Source organism: Bombina bombina, chromosome 3 (assembly GCF_027579735.1).
Source record: "Bombina bombina isolate aBomBom1 chromosome 3, aBomBom1.pri, whole genome shotgun sequence".
In the NCBI taxonomy this organism is placed as follows: domain Eukaryota; kingdom Metazoa; phylum Chordata; class Amphibia; order Anura; family Bombinatoridae; genus Bombina; species Bombina bombina.
Window position 1 is genome coordinate 884204220 of NC_069501.1, and position 17308 is coordinate 884221527.

Consider the following 17308-nt stretch of genomic DNA (forward strand, 5'->3'; position numbering starts at 1 on the left):
AAATCACTTCACAGTACTAATCCGCCTCCCCGCTCTTCCCTCAACCATCTCCATGACTCTTCCCTCATCCATCATCCCAATGAGACATGTCTGAAAAGGCATTTGACCACCCCAGAAGCCGCACTGTGTTGAAAGTATGAAAAGAGGTAGAAGTAATTATGGTTCTTTAAATGGTTGATATATTATGGTTTGTAATTCATAGCTAATGTGCTATAGGATAATTATGTGATTAGTGGTTGGCCTTCTTACACTTGTGGAGCACACTCTGTTTTGAATAGGCTTCTATGGGACCGGGTCCATGGAGTCAGATTGTTTGCAGAGTGTGTTTTACAAGTGTGTTGAGACAACATCATCACATGCTTTCCTTGTTGATTAGATTGATTGTTTTTTGTGATGTGAAAAATGACTTCAAAATAAAAATGCACATGTTTAAGGAATTACAATGTATACAATTAAACACACAAAAATAAATATTATTTGTTAATGAGAAAATATTGTTGACAAACATATTAAACAATATGGAGTATATTAATTGCTGAACATTCATGGATTATCACTTGCCTCAAAATATATTCGGGATCAACAACACATTGATTTCATTTGTTTCTTCCACGAGACAGCCATCAGTTGAAATATTTTAGATCTTTTATCATCTATGTTTCAACAATGTAAAAGATTGACACAATCTATAAACATGGGGCATCCAATAACACGGAAGGTGGGGCCTGTGCAGTTGGGGCCCACAAAGGTGGGGACGGTGGGGCCTGTGCAGTTGGTGCCTGGGCAGTTGGGGCAGGAGCAGGACGAGAAAAGACAGGGAGAGCGTTGAGGGGGGGGCAGTTTGGGAAGGGTGCAGTATGGGGAATGACGGGAAGAGCGGCGAGGGGGGGGCGATAAGGAAGTGTTTCAGGATGATGCCCAGAAGTGGTCTATCTGAAATATATAATACAATTGTTTCAATACATATATATCTGAAAATATTTTATTTACATTTCAAATTAAATTTCATCATCATTTGAAATATTTAATGATGTATTTTGCTTACAAATTAGACAAAGTCACAATAATGACTATGTTTAAAGGTATCAATTTATTTGAAATCAAGTCTAATTTTCAAATATTTTGGGAATTGATCCTTGAAACTATAATGTTTGCTCACTGGTACTTTTTCTTGAACGTTTAATAAATACATTAAAAAGCATATGTTGCAAAGTCCCTCATTATGTGCTAACTCTTATGATTTTACAATATTACATTTCTCTTTTTGATAATATATATCGGTACATATGTATGCATTTGATATAGAAAAGACATAGTAGACATAGAGGTCCGTCTCTTATGTCATGTACTTGTCATTGGATCAAATCTCAAGTGCATTATTAAATGTGACCAACATTTTTAGACACATGCCCATGGATTGACTATGAGAGTCCACTAATTGGATAATATTGGAGTGTGTCATATGAGCAAATTAAAATGGCCACTCCACATAGCTTTGAAACAAGGTAATCACTGATGACTAAATAGATAAGATGATTGCCTTGGTAATATTAAATATAATTATTTTAAACTTGATGGTTCAATCAATTCCTATTCCAAACATTTACACAGTAGAACTGTACCTTTCCTATTAACTATTAACAATAGAATGCTATCTGACATTACGTTCCATAGTATTTATTTTGAATATATCTTTTACATTCGGTTTAAATGTATGTCATTCCAATATTAATAGACACATTCAGACTTGAACATTTTAGGTTATAGAATATTAATGTTTTGTCTTAGTGAAATGGACAGTCTACACGTAAATAATGTTAAAACCCTTTAACTGATCATACATCATGAAATTAAATCATGAATTTCAACATGATTATGTTTTATGTATACTTATAAATGGCTGATAGGCTCAGAACTATGATGACATAATGAGCTGGTCTGTATCTAGGCACTCAGATAATAGCAATGACTGTCTGTATAATTATAAGATGATTGTGTGATTGAATGTAATATGCATGTGACATTATGATGTCATTCCTGACAATTTATACTGAAATAAAAAATATATTCAGAATTTCTATGTTCATGCTGCATGATATAGAAAGGGGGGCAGTAGTGTATTTGAAATTTAATGTGATAATATTTTGAACAGGACCAAGGTGTAGACTTTATTTTTATTCAAAATTAATATTTCTAACCAATACACATTATATAAATGTTGGCATATATATTTGACGTACCATCAGCCTCCAAGGGAAGCACATTCTCCTCTGTCACACATATAACATCCAGATCTGTAAAACATAATATGCTGTGTACACGGTAAAAAATCTAAAATTAAAACATGTTTTAAAATCTAAAATTAAAACATGTGTTACTTGTGCTCAAGTACACACAGCAATGTTGCATTAAAGAGATAATGAACAAAATGAATGAGTTTCAGTATTTAGATGGAGCATGCAATTTTAAGTAAATATATAATTTTTGAGCATAAATATTTAAATGTAATTATCTGTATTTTGTAAATCATGAACTAAAGCATAGTACACGGAACATTTAATGCTTATCATGTGTGTATCGCTTGATGATTGTTCTCTAAATTTATACCCAAATCACAATGTGCTATCCATAAATATATATAATTAGAGGAGTACGTTATAAGATTATTCAAATTAAATGTTCCATCATAATCATGATCATAAAATCTTTGGGTAATATACATTTAATGATGTATGAATGAGTATATGGACTTACCATCATCCTGCTCATGCAGGGCTGGACTGGTGCTGGATTCCTCAGGGCTTATCAAAGTAACTTCAACTATTAATGATATACATATAAATGATACATATAAATGATGTCACACAATTTGTACATATGATGTAAAAATACATATTTTGCATGAATAAAAACTTATTGTAAACAAGTCTAAATAATATCTACCAAAATGTGAACACTAGACCACTAATATGACAATTAAATCTATTAGTTCATCAAGGTGATTGGAAAGAAAATGATGTCTTGCACAGATGTACTATTTCTTCAAATATTAGACATCAGATTTTTAACATATTCATCTATGGAACATTTCAAAATATTGATTGGTCCCTGTTTCAAAATCAATCCAGACAGACAATTAACACTTGGAATAACAACTGGTGACAAATATAGGATGATACATGTGGGACATATAGATAACTTTGTGCAATGTATTGTAATGTTGTTGCTGTCACAACATATATTGATCACAATGCAAGACATAAGATATATTTAAAACTATGTCATCATGGTGCTTTTAGAATATGCTTATATATAAAGGTAATCATAGAGGGAAAGATGTTATTTAAATCAGAGTATTGTTTTATCAAAACAGTGTAATGGGTAAGAAAGATATTCTGTATCTTGATATAAATACAATATAAATATTTGAGACTCTCCCTCTAAAGGAATAGTCTATTCCATATGTTAATGTAATGAATCGGGGAGAGCATGCAATTTCAATTGAATATATCATTTCCTCCTATCATCATGAATATTTAATTCTCTTTATATCCTAATTCGAAGACTAAAAGATGTAAGCATATGAGATGTGTCTTTTTATATTCAGCACCTGTGTACAAACTTCTGATTGTAGTCTAAATGTTGACAACAACTGTCAAGCACTACCCAGGTACTGAATACAAAATGGCACAGCCCCTATGATTACATTCAACTAAAGATAGCAAGATTATGAAGAATACCTTTGAATACTAATAAATTCTGATTTTGATTACAATGTAATTCTATATCAGAATCATGATTTTTCCTTTTAAATAAACTTTACATTTAATTAGAGGACCCATGTTCATATAGATCAATGTGAATGTATAAGGCAATGTTATCTACAAATTTGTAAGCCAAGAGTGAAGTATAATGAGACATACCAGACTGTGACAACCCCAAGGTTGATGGTCCAGCACCAACATCCATATCTGTAAATTTGTTAATCAAGATTGGATGTCATTATTAAAAATCATAACATAAACAATCATACATTTTTAAATATTTTGACAAGTTAAAACATATTCTTAATCATGTATGCAATATCATTGTTTAGTAAAATGTATTTATAAATGAGCAAAGATGATTTCCTAGTTTGTATTTGCCATTAAGTGATAACTTAATCACAACTATTATGAAATAGTATATAAGTTTATTAATGATTGATATTTACGATTTCATTCAATGATTTAAATCTCTGATCCATTTATAAAGGCCCTACCAAACTAGAAGGTTGAATAAATGACCCCATGTGTTAATTTATTAAAGAAAGAAAAAGAAGCACTGTTATTGCACACTGAATCTATAAGTAGATGAAATGTTCAATCTAAGATGGATGAGGGGAAGACTGTATTAATGTATTAAAACATAACTTTTATTAGAAAGTTTCATATAAAGAAATTCATAATGGGGTGAGAAAACACAGTACATTTAAAAGACAAATAACACACAAAAAACAACAAGAAAAACTGCTCCCTGTGTGTGTCACCACCGACTATTAAATCTCCAAGAACGGCCTAAACCTATAAGGGATACATATACTCTTAGTACCCGGATGATGATGGCTTAGACAGGTAAAGGGGAAATAATACCAATTATGACATTGTCATGAACTCTATGAACTCTATAACCACTACTTGAGCCCACCAGCTAGTACAAAGGTAACTGTGCCTGTTTGCAAATGCACTAAAAAGGGCGCGGTATATTTAAGTCGGAAGGTATAGACACAAAATCACATACATGTAGTGATTGGTGTAACCTGATAGGAGTTCACATAATTAGACAGATATCACTAATTATGATGGTTTAAGACTTGGTAGAGTAAGAACAAAACATGTGGGTAAGGAGTAGGAAACTACAAATTAATACCTTACTAGGCCTTTGATAAAGCAGTTGCAAAATGTGCATCAGGCGTTCGCACTGCTCCCTGTGTGTGTGTGTATAATTTATCTTCTCTCCTAACCACTGTAATTTGTACTCTGTATGGCTTGTTATAGCTTTTTTCTTTTTAAATGGGTCACTCTTTTTTAATCTGCCTGCTCTTGCAGTTTAGCTTAGCTTAATTCTGGTCAGCCTTCAGAACGATATTAATAGGTAATTCACAACCGCTTTGGCTGTGACACGAATAGGTTTACTCTCTTAGGCTGTACCCTATTGCTCTTTTTTCTAAACAGCTTGAAATCCATAGTATTTGTTTTGACTCTAATTTGGGGTTCTCCCAACTACTTTGGTTGCGATACTTTAGGCTTTCAGTAGAGTAACTGTGATCGGTATCCTAGGTATCACATTTAGACACGGTAATACAAGGTATGGTTTCAGCCATTTTGGCTGTAACAGTCAGGGCTTATTATCTAGTTTCTGATTCCATAACTGTTAGCTTATTTTTTTGACCTGTCTACAGAACAGCAGCAATAGGTAATTCTCAGCCGTAATATAGGTAACTCATAGCTGCGGGTTTAGGTATTTATGGTAATTATTTAAACACAGTATTAATAGGTAATGTCTCAGTCATTTTGGCTTTGATACCTAGGGCCTATGTTCCGGTTACTGATTGCAATACTTAAGGTATAGGTTGTGATATTTAATTTTAATTCTAAACAACCTAGTAAGGTACTAGGTACCTACTCCTTGCCCACATGTTTTGTTCTTACTCTACCCAGCCTTAAACCATCATAATTAGTGATATCTGTCTAATTATGTGAACTCCTATCAGGTTACACCAATCACTACATGTATGTGATTTTGTGTCTATTCCTTCCGACTTAAATATACAGCCCCCCCCCCCCCCCGTTTAGTGCATTTGCAAGCAGACACAGTTACCTTTGTACCAGCTGGTGGGTTCAAGTAGTGGTTATAGTATTCATGACAATGTCATAATTGGTATTATTTCCCCTTTACCTGTCTAAGCCATCATCTTCCGGGTACTTAGAGTATATGTATCCCTTATAAGTTTAGGCCGTTCTTGGAGATTTAATAGTCGGTGGCGACACACACAGGGAGCAGTTTTTCTTGTTGTTCTTTGTGTGTTATTTGTCTTTTAAATATACTGTGTTTTCTCACCCCCATAATGAATTTCTTTATATGAAACTTTCTAATAAAAGTTATGTTTTAATACATTAATCCAGTCTTCCCCTCCTCCATCTTAGATTGAACATTTCATCTACTTATATATTTAGTGTGCCATAACAGTGCTTATTTTTCTTTCTTTTTCTTTAATATATTTATCCTAGGCACTGCCCCCTATACATACTGTATATAATATGATAGGAGGGAGTTAGATGAGTGTTCACTAAAACTCATCCTCCTGGTTTAATTACCAGGAAACCTCCCCCCCCCCCCTTTTTCTAGCCATGTGTTAATTTGACAGTAAATCAAAGAATACTATATTTTTATTCAAATCATTATTTTGATTTCTATATTTTACCTCAAATGGAATTTGCTTAAAAATTCTTGTGTATTGCTGGGGGCGGAGCAAGCCACTACAAGGAAGAGATGTATTTTTTGGTAGCTCCTGCTCACAAAAAATAATATTGGAAAAATTTGAGAAATACAGCTACATATGCCTTCATCATTTATCTAGGATCATATATGTAAAGGTCTGGGCTTTCGGAACTTTCCATTTTCAAGCTTATAGCAGAGCAGGAGCTGAGACGCCATGCTCCTACATGAAGAGGCCCTGATCACATGAGGTACCGGCTCCCTATTTTCCCTCAGCATAGCGTGGCTCTCAGATTAATGTCCCTGAGCAACTAACTATACCTCATAGCCACACTGCAGAACGTTTTGGGCCAACTGCATGGTATAGATATATCTATAGATCAGGGCCACGGAACCCCCCACTATCTACCTAATAGGACACTCAAGAAGATATTCTGACTATCCAGTTGTTTTCTCTCTCTCTGCTAAGCACTTAGAGGACAGACTATTGGGTCGCACGACAACCGTAGCAACATGGGGTTGTTGGAAGGAGAGGAGTCTACCACCCTGCTTCACCTAGACAACTACTATATGGATCTCAAGCAGGGTTTACTAGATCTCCTAGAGCTCGCTGAGCAACTCCCGCAGATCTCTCACCCTCCCCACAAACACGAGACGCAGCTAGAGGAACATGCGTCTATCACACAGCAGACTGATGGAGACCGGGATTTGGGTGAGTGCCAGGACTCTTCATCGGAGACAGACCTTACCTACACGAGCCCTAATGTGGACATCATCGTCTCTAGCTGCTGCTGGAGCCCTTTGAGAGAGAGGCCTCTACATTTTCCCTCATGGGAATCTCGACACCGCCATGGGATTTCTGCCTTGCTGGCCCGCCATGGAGGACAAGAGAGAGTGGTGTCATGCTCCCTAGCTGAGACGGAGAAGATGTCAAACCTGATTGTGTCTGCTCCTAGAGCTGCCGCTCGCTCCTACCCGCTTCAGCTCTCTGTTATACAGACATACATGGGACGTATGGGCACTTCCCCCATTGTTGTGCTGACTTTTTTCAGGTTAGGAGTGGGCTAATCACTAACATTCAACATCGGACCTCCACTTCATATCCCCACATATACTGCTGTTGTATTAGTTTGTACCGCTGCTTCTAAGTTAAATTTTCACCTTAGACCTGTTTTGTCTACATATTGCATAGAGTCTTAGCAGCTCTCATAGTTATTTTTAGACTGTAGAGATTACAGTTACCCTGGCCCTGATAAGGATATATAGAGAGATCTTTTTTCTTTTTTCCTTCTTTTTTTCACCACCCTTTCCCATCATGAGGTATTCCTTACACACTGATCTTATAAACCAAGTTCCCTTTCACCCCCAAACTACATTCCGTATCATACTCCTATAGTGTTCACATGAGGTAGATTCTAACCATTTGCTAACTGCCTTGATGAGGTTTTATTATTTATCTTTTTATGGAATTAGCCTTATGAGTAGCTCATTTATTACATGGCCTTTAACGAATCCCTGCATATATTAAAGTCTTTCCTACCCATTTCAATGACTTCAATATTAACACTGCCGGCGGCCGGGGCAGTGTAGTATATGATGAAGGCAGGGATGAGAGGGTTAGTTTCTTTGCTATTTGGATAAGAATTTTATATGCATGATGAAAGCACACTATCACCAGAATAGAGTCACACCTAACACTGTCTTATCCCGCTCCCCTATAGTTCTCTTACTGCACCCTTAGATACCTCTCCAGCCACCAAACCTCTTCCTATAATCTCATTTTCCTCTGGCTGTACAGGTGGCGGTTTCACACATTTAGTGACCCATAGGGCTGTGAAAGATACTAGTTAACGCCACCAGAGCAGAGACCCTTTATACTCCAGTCCGAATATCAGCTTAGGTTTTTTTTTTATCAGTGTCCTTAAGATTAAGCATAGTACTATCTCACTTGTCTTCCCTTCACCCCCTATACTCTTAATTCTGAGCGGCTCTTGCCCGCTGACTTCCTCCCCCCCCCTGTATAAAGGTTTTCAAGTAACTACCATTCACCATGTTTTTAGTATATCAGTTGGTCCAAAAGTGACCGGTTAAATAGTTACCACATATCTAATACTTACTTTAAAAAAAAAAAAAAAAAAGAGATATTATATGTCCATATATGCTGTCACAGAGGGCTTATATTGAGGAACTCTAACAGAATATGCATGCCCTGTTCTAGACATTGTCATTACCTATTTATTTAGTTTATTTATCTACTTTTATTTATTTTGCTTCCTTCTCTGTGCATTCATTGTTTGTCATGCAGTGTGTATGTAATTTTCACCTCTCTGGTTGTTTAAATACTAGCCTCACACTATTGTGGTTTCAACAAAAATTTCATCATTAGGTTTTTATATTTCTTCCTATTCTGGTCAATATAACCTTACCTATCGATTGTATAACATGTGTGATGTATATTGCCCTCTCTCAACGCTTTCTTTTTAGCGATGGACACCTGTTATTGCTATTGTATGTATATGACAAATATCTCAATAAAAAATTATTTAAAAAAAAAAAAAATTCTTGTGTATTTATGTTGCTATCAGGAATTGTAACATAATCCTAGGTAGTCTTACATGTTATTTTATTATAATTTGAAATGTGCCAATTGTGTTAAAGGGACAGTTTATTCAGAATCCTACGTTCATTATTTATATAGGGAATGCAATGTGAAGCTCACTTGTAACATCAAATTGTGTTTGATCTCTTGTTATTCTTTGTTGAAAGATAAAACAAATGTTGCTCATATGCTATTATCAATATCCTTGAAATGGAAATATTCATTTCAGTTTGCACTTTTCAACAGCTAGAGGGTGTAAGTTAAGGTGTGCTATTCAGATAACATTGTGAGCAGGCCCATGGATTCACAAGGGAGAGGGCACTGATTGGCTAAATGCAAGCCTGTACAAAAAAAAATCTGCAATGGCTTAGATACAAGCTAAACACAGATTTCAAAAATATTTACAAAAAAATATAATTTTATAAATAAAACAGTATATAGAAATAAAAGGATCATGTATGTTTTTAAAAATTAATTTTTAAGACAAAAAAAAGAGAAGAGCGCAGACCCACTCTAAGAGTAAGAGTATTTAATACATATCAAATAGCGCAAGTAAAAACAAATGTACCAAATATCATAGTAAAATGTTCACTAAGTAAATGTCACCAGTCCTCCACTGTAAGCTGATTGGATGTCAATTTGAAGCCGCTTAATCCTTCCTGTAGTCACAGCGTTACCGGAACGCCTTTGTGTACCAGGAGAATGGAGCTACTCAAAGTAGTTGGTACTTGTGTTAACCGGACCTCAGGACTTTTTTTAGTGTCCTAAACGCGTTTCTTCAGATTCCAACCTGACTTTTTCAAGAGGTAATAGTTCAGTGAGTAACTCACTTCCTTTTAAAACAAGCGCACTGTCAAAGTGAAATATGTGGCAGCGTGTGATAAGCTGACTACGTGTCCACCAGAGATTGACTAAATATCGGCAATGATAAATCAGCAAAATTCAGTTACCTTGTCAAAATATATAACAACACATAGCAGTTGTAAAACATAGAAATAAGAGAAAACACATACCTGCAAATTTAGATGTACTGTACAGCTTAATAGCACCATACATAAGATATGAACTTATTACTGGGTACGTGTTCACCATAAAACATTTACAAAGAAGTATTCAACACTGTAGAAGAAAAGGGTAAACATGAATAAAAGCAGTACATATTGTAAACAAAACTCAATAGAAGAGCAATGGTAATAGGACATTATATACAAAGCGTTAATAATTGGTAACTGTAAGCATAAAGAGTCAATGTTTACATTTTCGAAAAGCACAATACAGAGTCTAGAATATGGAGTACGTATAAATGAAGCATAGATTTAGATAAACACTGATAGATGATCAATAGAATGTAAGACAGACTATATGGACCAACACAATTAAAAAATGTATGGACCTAAAAAGTAATGTATAGACCTAAAAAATAATAAACACTATAGGGGGATAGACATATGTGAATTAATATAATAAAATAATCTCCACATCCCCAAATTTTAATCATAAAATAATAATAATAATGTATGTACACTATATGAATTGACTTATAAGCAAAGAGTGAATATGTGATTAAATAAAAAACCCTGATATTTATCTACATAGAAAGGACCAAAGAATACCTAAAAATACTTTTTTCACATATGGAATACTTCAAAGTGATAATACTGCATGAATATATGCAGAAAAACAATATACATCTGAATTATCAATTTAACTAAGACGAAAAATCTATGTCAAAATATCATAGAAAACTGCAAATTATTAATAATATTTTACTAGGATTCTACCCGTACCACTTGCAATGCTAGTTATAGGCTAGAAGAAATAATAAGCATTGAGAATAAGGCCTAGCTACATAAAAGCCTGTAGGTCTAGATCTATGTTTAATCCCTAAGGATTAGCTATATTTAAGTTGCTAAATACGTAAATCCAATATGTTTCACACTGGTGTAAAGTTTTTAGTCTATTTATGGAACTGTTGGGTGGAAACCAATCTATAACTTTAATTCTTAAACCACTGGAATTGGCATTATGAAAGACACTGACATGATCAGGTACACTATGGGTCTTGATTTTGTTTTTTATGTTATAGCAGTGTTCACTGAATTTGGCTTTTATCATTCTTTTGGTTCTCCCAATATAAAAACAGTTGCATGTACAGACTAATAAATACACGACAAAAGTAGATTTACACAAATATTTATGTTTAGCTTTATACTCTTTAGTATTATCAATGTTGGGAAATGTTTCACCCTTTATGATGCTGCTACACATATTAAAATTGCTATTTCCACAGGGCCATGTCCCATTGGCTCTACTAAGACATTGTGATTTATCTGGGGGTTTTTAGGGAATACTTTGGGTCTTAGGAGAGGGTCTACCGCTCAATTTTGGTCAGACTCGTAAGTGGATTTGCGGTATTTCCGAGTCTGGACAAAAAAAGTGAGCGGTGAGCCTGTCATTTCAAGACTCTTAATACAAGCGGGCATTAAAAAGCAGCGTTGGGACCGCCCAACGCTGCTTTTTAACCCTAATGCAAGACTCATAATCTAGCCGATAGTATTTCTGCATATACAAGCTGTACATAGTTTATTAAATATAGTCGGCTAGATTACGAGTTTTGCATTAGAGGCTATGTGGTGCTAACGAGCAGTTTATGCTCACCGCTCACTTACAGACAACGCTGGTATTACGAGTTTTTACAAATCCGTCTTTAAAAGACAATAAGTGAGTGTTGAGCAAAAGTTTGCTCATTACCGCACTCCAATACCGGCGCTGCTTAAGTAAGCGGTGAGCTGGTGTAACGTGCTAGTGCACAATTTCCCCAAAGGAATCAATGGGGAGAGCCGGCTGAAAAAAAGTCTAACCTGCAAAAAAGCAGCGTTTAGCTCCTAACACAGCCCCATTGATTCCTATGGGGAAATAAAATTTATGTCTACACCTAATACCCTAACATGAACCCCGAGTCTAAACACCCCTAATCTTACACTTAATAACCCCTAATCTGCCGCCCCTGACATCGCCGACACCTGCATTATATTATTAACCCCTAATCTGCCTCTCCGGACACCTACATTATACTTATGAACCTCTTATCTGCTGCCCCCAACATTGCCGACACCTACATTATATTTATTAACCCCTAATCTGCCACCCCCAAATGTCGACACAACCTACCTACACTTATTAAACCCTAATATGCCGCCCCAAACGTCGCCAGCACTATAATAAACATATTAACAGCTAAACCTAAGTCTAACCCTAACCCTAACCCCGCTAACTTAAATATAATTTAAATAAATCTAAATAAAATTAATATAATTAACTAAATTATTCCTATTTAAAACTAAATACTTACCTATCAAATAAACCCTAAGCTAGCTATTTTTATTTTACAGGCAAGTTTGTATTTATTTCTCTTGTAAGGTGTATCCAGTCCACGGATCATCCATTACTTGTGGGATATTCTCATTCCCAACAGGAAGTTGCAAGAGGACACCCACAGCAGAGCTGTAATATAGCTCCTCCCCTAACTGTCATACCCAGTCATTCTCTTGCAACTCTCAACTAGCAAGGACGTTATAGGAGAGAGTGGTTAAATATAGCTAATTTATTTTCTTCAATCAAAAGTTTATTATTTTTAAATAGTACCGGAGTTGTGCTATTTTATCTCAGGCAGTAAATAGAAGAAGAATCTGCCTGAGGTTTCTATGATCTTAGCAGGTTGTAACTAAGATCCATTGCTGTTCTCACATATGTCTGAGGGGATTACACAGATGAGGTAACTTCAGCGAGAGAATGGCGTGCAGTTTATTCTGCTATCAGGTATGTGCAGTTATAATTTTTTCTAGAGATGGAAAACACTAGAAAATGCTGCTGATACCGGATTAATGTAAGTTAAGCCTGAATACAGTGATTTAATAACGACTGGTATCATGCTTACTCCCAGGGGTAATACCCTTATGATATTTACAATATAAAACGTTTGCTGGCATGTTTAATCGTTTTTATATATACTTTGGTGATAAAACTTTATTGGGGCCTAGTTTTTTCCACATGGCTGGCTTAAATTTTGACTAGAAACAATTTCCACAGTTGTAGTATAAAAGTTACAGTTGGTGCAGTTAAAATTACAAACTGTGACATCCAGCTTCCCTCAAAGGCCCTCTGAATGCTATAGGACATCTCTAAAGGGCCCAAAGGCTTTCCAAAGTCGTTTATTGGGGAAGGTAGGGCCACAGCTTGCTGTGGCAGTTGGTTGTGACTGTTAAAAAACGTCTATTTCGTTTTTTTGATCCGTTTTTTGAACTGAGGGGTTAATCATCCATTTGCAAGTGGGTGCAATGCTCTGTTAGCCTATTATACACACTGTAAAAATTTTGTTTGATTTACTGCATTTTTTCACTGTTTTTCAAATTCTGACAAAAAAATTTCTCTTAAAGGCACAGTACCGTTTTTTATATTTGCTTGTTAACTTGATTTAAAGTGTTTTCCAAGCTTGCTAGTCTCATTGCTATTCTGTATAAACATGTCTGACATAGAAGAAACTCCTTGTTTATTATGTTTAAAAGCCATGGTGGAACCCCCTCTTAGAATGTGTACCAAATGTACTGATTTAATTTTATGCAATAAAGATCATTTTCTGTCTTTAAAAAATGTATCACCAGAGGAATCTGACGAGGGGGAAGTTATGCCGACTAACTTTCCCCACGTGTCAGACCCTTTGACTCCCGCTTAAGGGACTCACGCTCAAATGGCGCCAAGTACATCTAGGGCGCCCATAGCGTTTACTTAACAAGACATGGCGGCAGTCATGGATAATACACTGTCAGCGGTATTAGCCAGACTACCTGAACTTAGAGGTAAGCGAGATAGCTCTGGGGTGAGACAAAATGCAGAGCATACTGACGCTTTAAGAACCATGTCTGATACTGCCTCACAATATGCAGAAGCTGAGGAAAGAGAGCTTCAGTCAGTGGGTGATGTTAATGACTCAGGAAAGATATCTGATTCTAATATTTCTACATTTAAATTTAAGCTTGAACACCTTCGCGTGTTGCTTAGGGAGGTTTTAGCTGCTCTTAATGACTGTGAAACCATTGCAGTGCCAGAGAAATTGTGTAGACTGGATAAATACTTTGCAGTGCCGGTGTGTACTGATGTTTTTCCAAATACCTAAAAGGTTTACAGAAATTATTAATAAGGAATGGGATAGACCAGGTGTGCCGTTCTCTTCCCCTCCTATTTTTAGTAGTAGTAGTAGTAGTAGTAAAGCGTACTACTATCCCTGTCGAGGACAGTTGTGCTTTTTTTTTATAGATCCAATGGATAAAAAATTAGAGGTTACCTTAAGAAAATATTTATTCAACAAGGTTTTATCCTACAGCCCCTTGCATGCATTGCCCCTGTCACTGCTGCTGCGGCGTACTGGTTTGAGTCTCTGGAAGAGGCTTTACAGGTAGCGACTCCATTGGATGACATACTTGGCAAACTTAGAGCACTTAAGCTAGCCACTTCTTTTATTCTGATGCCATTGTTCATTTGACTAAACTAACGGCTAAGAATTCTGGTTTTGCTATACAGGCGCGCAGAGGGCTATGGCTTAGATCCTGGTCAGCTGACGTGACTTCAAAATCTAAGCTACTTAACATTCCCTTCAAGGGGCAGACCCTATTCGGGCCTGGTTGAAGGAGATTATTGCTGATATCACTGGAGGAAAAGGTCATGCCCTTCCTCAGGACAGGTCCAAATCTAGGGCCAAACAGTCTAATTTTCGTGCCTTTCAAAACTTCAAGGCAGGTGCGGCATCAACTTCCTCTAATAATAAACAAGAGGGAACGTTTGCTCAATCCAAGACGGTCTGGAGACCATACCTGACATGGAAAAAAGGTAAGCAGGTAAAAAAGCCTGATGCTGCCTCTAAGACAGCATGAAGGAACGGCCCCCTATCCGGGAACGGATCTAGTAAGGGGCAGACTTTCACTCTTTGCCCAGGCGTGGGCAAGAGATGTTCAGGATCCCTGGGCGTTGGAAATTATATCCCAGGGATATCTTCTGGACTTCAAAGCTTCCCCCCCAAAAGGGAGATTTCACCTTTCACAATTATCTGCACACCAGATAAAGAGAGAGGCATTCTTACACTGTGTACGAGTCCTCCTAGTTATGGGAGTGATCCATCCAGTTCCAAAGGAGGAACAGGGACAGGGTTTTTACTCAAATCTGTTTGTGGTTCCCAAAAAAGAGGGAACCTTCAGACCAATTTTGGATCAAAAGATCTTAAACAAATTCCTCAAAGTTCCGTTGTTCAAGATGGAAACTATTCGTACCATCCTACCACTGATCCAGGAGGGTCAATATATGACTACAGTGGATCTAAAAGATGCTTATCTTCACATTCCGATACACAAAGATCATCCTCGGTTTCTCAGGTTTGCCTTTTAAGACAGGCATTACCAGTTGTAGCTCTTCCCTTGGGATTAGCTACAGCACCAAGAATCTTTACAAAGGTTCTAGGGTCACTTATGGCGGTCCTAAGGCCGTGGGGCATAGCAGTAGCCCCTTATTTAGACGACATCCTGATACAGGCGTCAAACTTCCAAATTGCCAAGTCTCATACGGACGTAGTACTGGCATTTCTGTGGTCACATGGGTGGAAAGTGAACGAGGAAAAGAGTTCTCTATCCCCACTCACAAGAGTTTCCTTTCTAAGGACTCTGATAGATTCTGTAGAAATGAAAATTTACCTGACTGAGTCCAGGTTATCAAAGCTTCTAAATTCCTGCCGGGTTCTTCATTCCATTCCGTGCCCTTCGGTGGTTCAGTGTATGGAAGTAATCGGCTTAATGGTAGCGGCAATGGACATAGTGCCGTTTGCACGCTTACATCTCAGACCGCTGCAACTATGCATGCTCAGTCAGTGGAGAGGGATTACACAGATTTGTCCCCTCAACTGAATCTGGACCAAGAGACCAGGGATTCTCTTCTCTGGTGGCTATCTTGGGTCCATCTGTCCAAAGGTATGACCTTTCGCAGGCCAGATTGGACAATTGTAACGACAGATGCCAGCCTTCTAGGTTGGGGTGCAGTCTGGAACTCCCTGAAGGCTCAGGGATCGTGGACTCAGGAGGAGTCTCTCCTTCCATTAAATATTCTGGAACTAAGAGCGATATTCAAGGCTCTTCAGGCTTGGCCTCAGTTAGCAACTCTGAGGTACATCAGATTTCAGTGGGACAACATCACGACTGTAGCTTACATCAACCATCAAGGGGGAACGAGAAGTTCCCTAGAGATGTTAGAAGTTTCAAAAATAATTCGCTGGGCAGAGATTCACTCTTGCCACCTATCAGCTATCCATATCCCAGGTGTAGAGCACTGGGAGGCGGATTTTCTAAGTCGTCAAATTTTTCATCCGGGAGAGTGGGAACTCCATCCGGAGGCATTTGCACAACTGATTCATTGTTGGGGCAAACCAGAACTGGATCTCATGGCGTCTCGCCAGAACGCCAAGCTTCCGTGTTACGGATCCAGGTCCAGGGATCCCAAGGCGACACTGATAGATGCTCTAGCAGTGCCCTGGTCTTTCAACCTGGCTTATGTGTTTCCACCGTTTCCTCTGCTCCCTCAACTGATTGCCAAGATCAAGCAGGAGAGAGCATCAGTGATTCTGATAGCACCTGCGTGGCCACGCAGGACCTGGTATGCAGATCTAGTGGACATGTCATCCTTTCCACCATGGTCTCTGCCTCTAAAACAGGACCTTCTACTTCAGGGTCCTTTCAACCATCCAAATCTAATTTCTCTGAGGCTGACTGCCTGGAGATTGAACGCTTGATTTTATCAAAGCGTGGCTTCTCCGTGTCAGTTATTGATTCCTTAAGACAGGCACGAAAGCCTGTCACCAGGAAAATTTACCATAAGGTATGGCGTAGATATCTTTATTGGTGTGAATCCAAGGGTTACTCATGGAGTAAGGTCAGGATTGCTAGGATATTATCTTTTCTCCAAGAAGGTTTGGAAAAAGGATTGTCAGCTAGTTAAGCTTCTGGCAGATGTTCCAGACGTTCAGGCATTTTGTCAGGCTTTAGTCAGAATCAAGCCTGTGTTTAAACCTGTTGCTCCACCATGGAGCTTAAACTTGGTTCTTAAGGTTCTTCAAGGAGTTCTGTTTGAACCTCTTCATTCCATAGATATCAAGCTTTTATCTTAAATAGACATTCCTTGACAAAGCATACCAGCGAA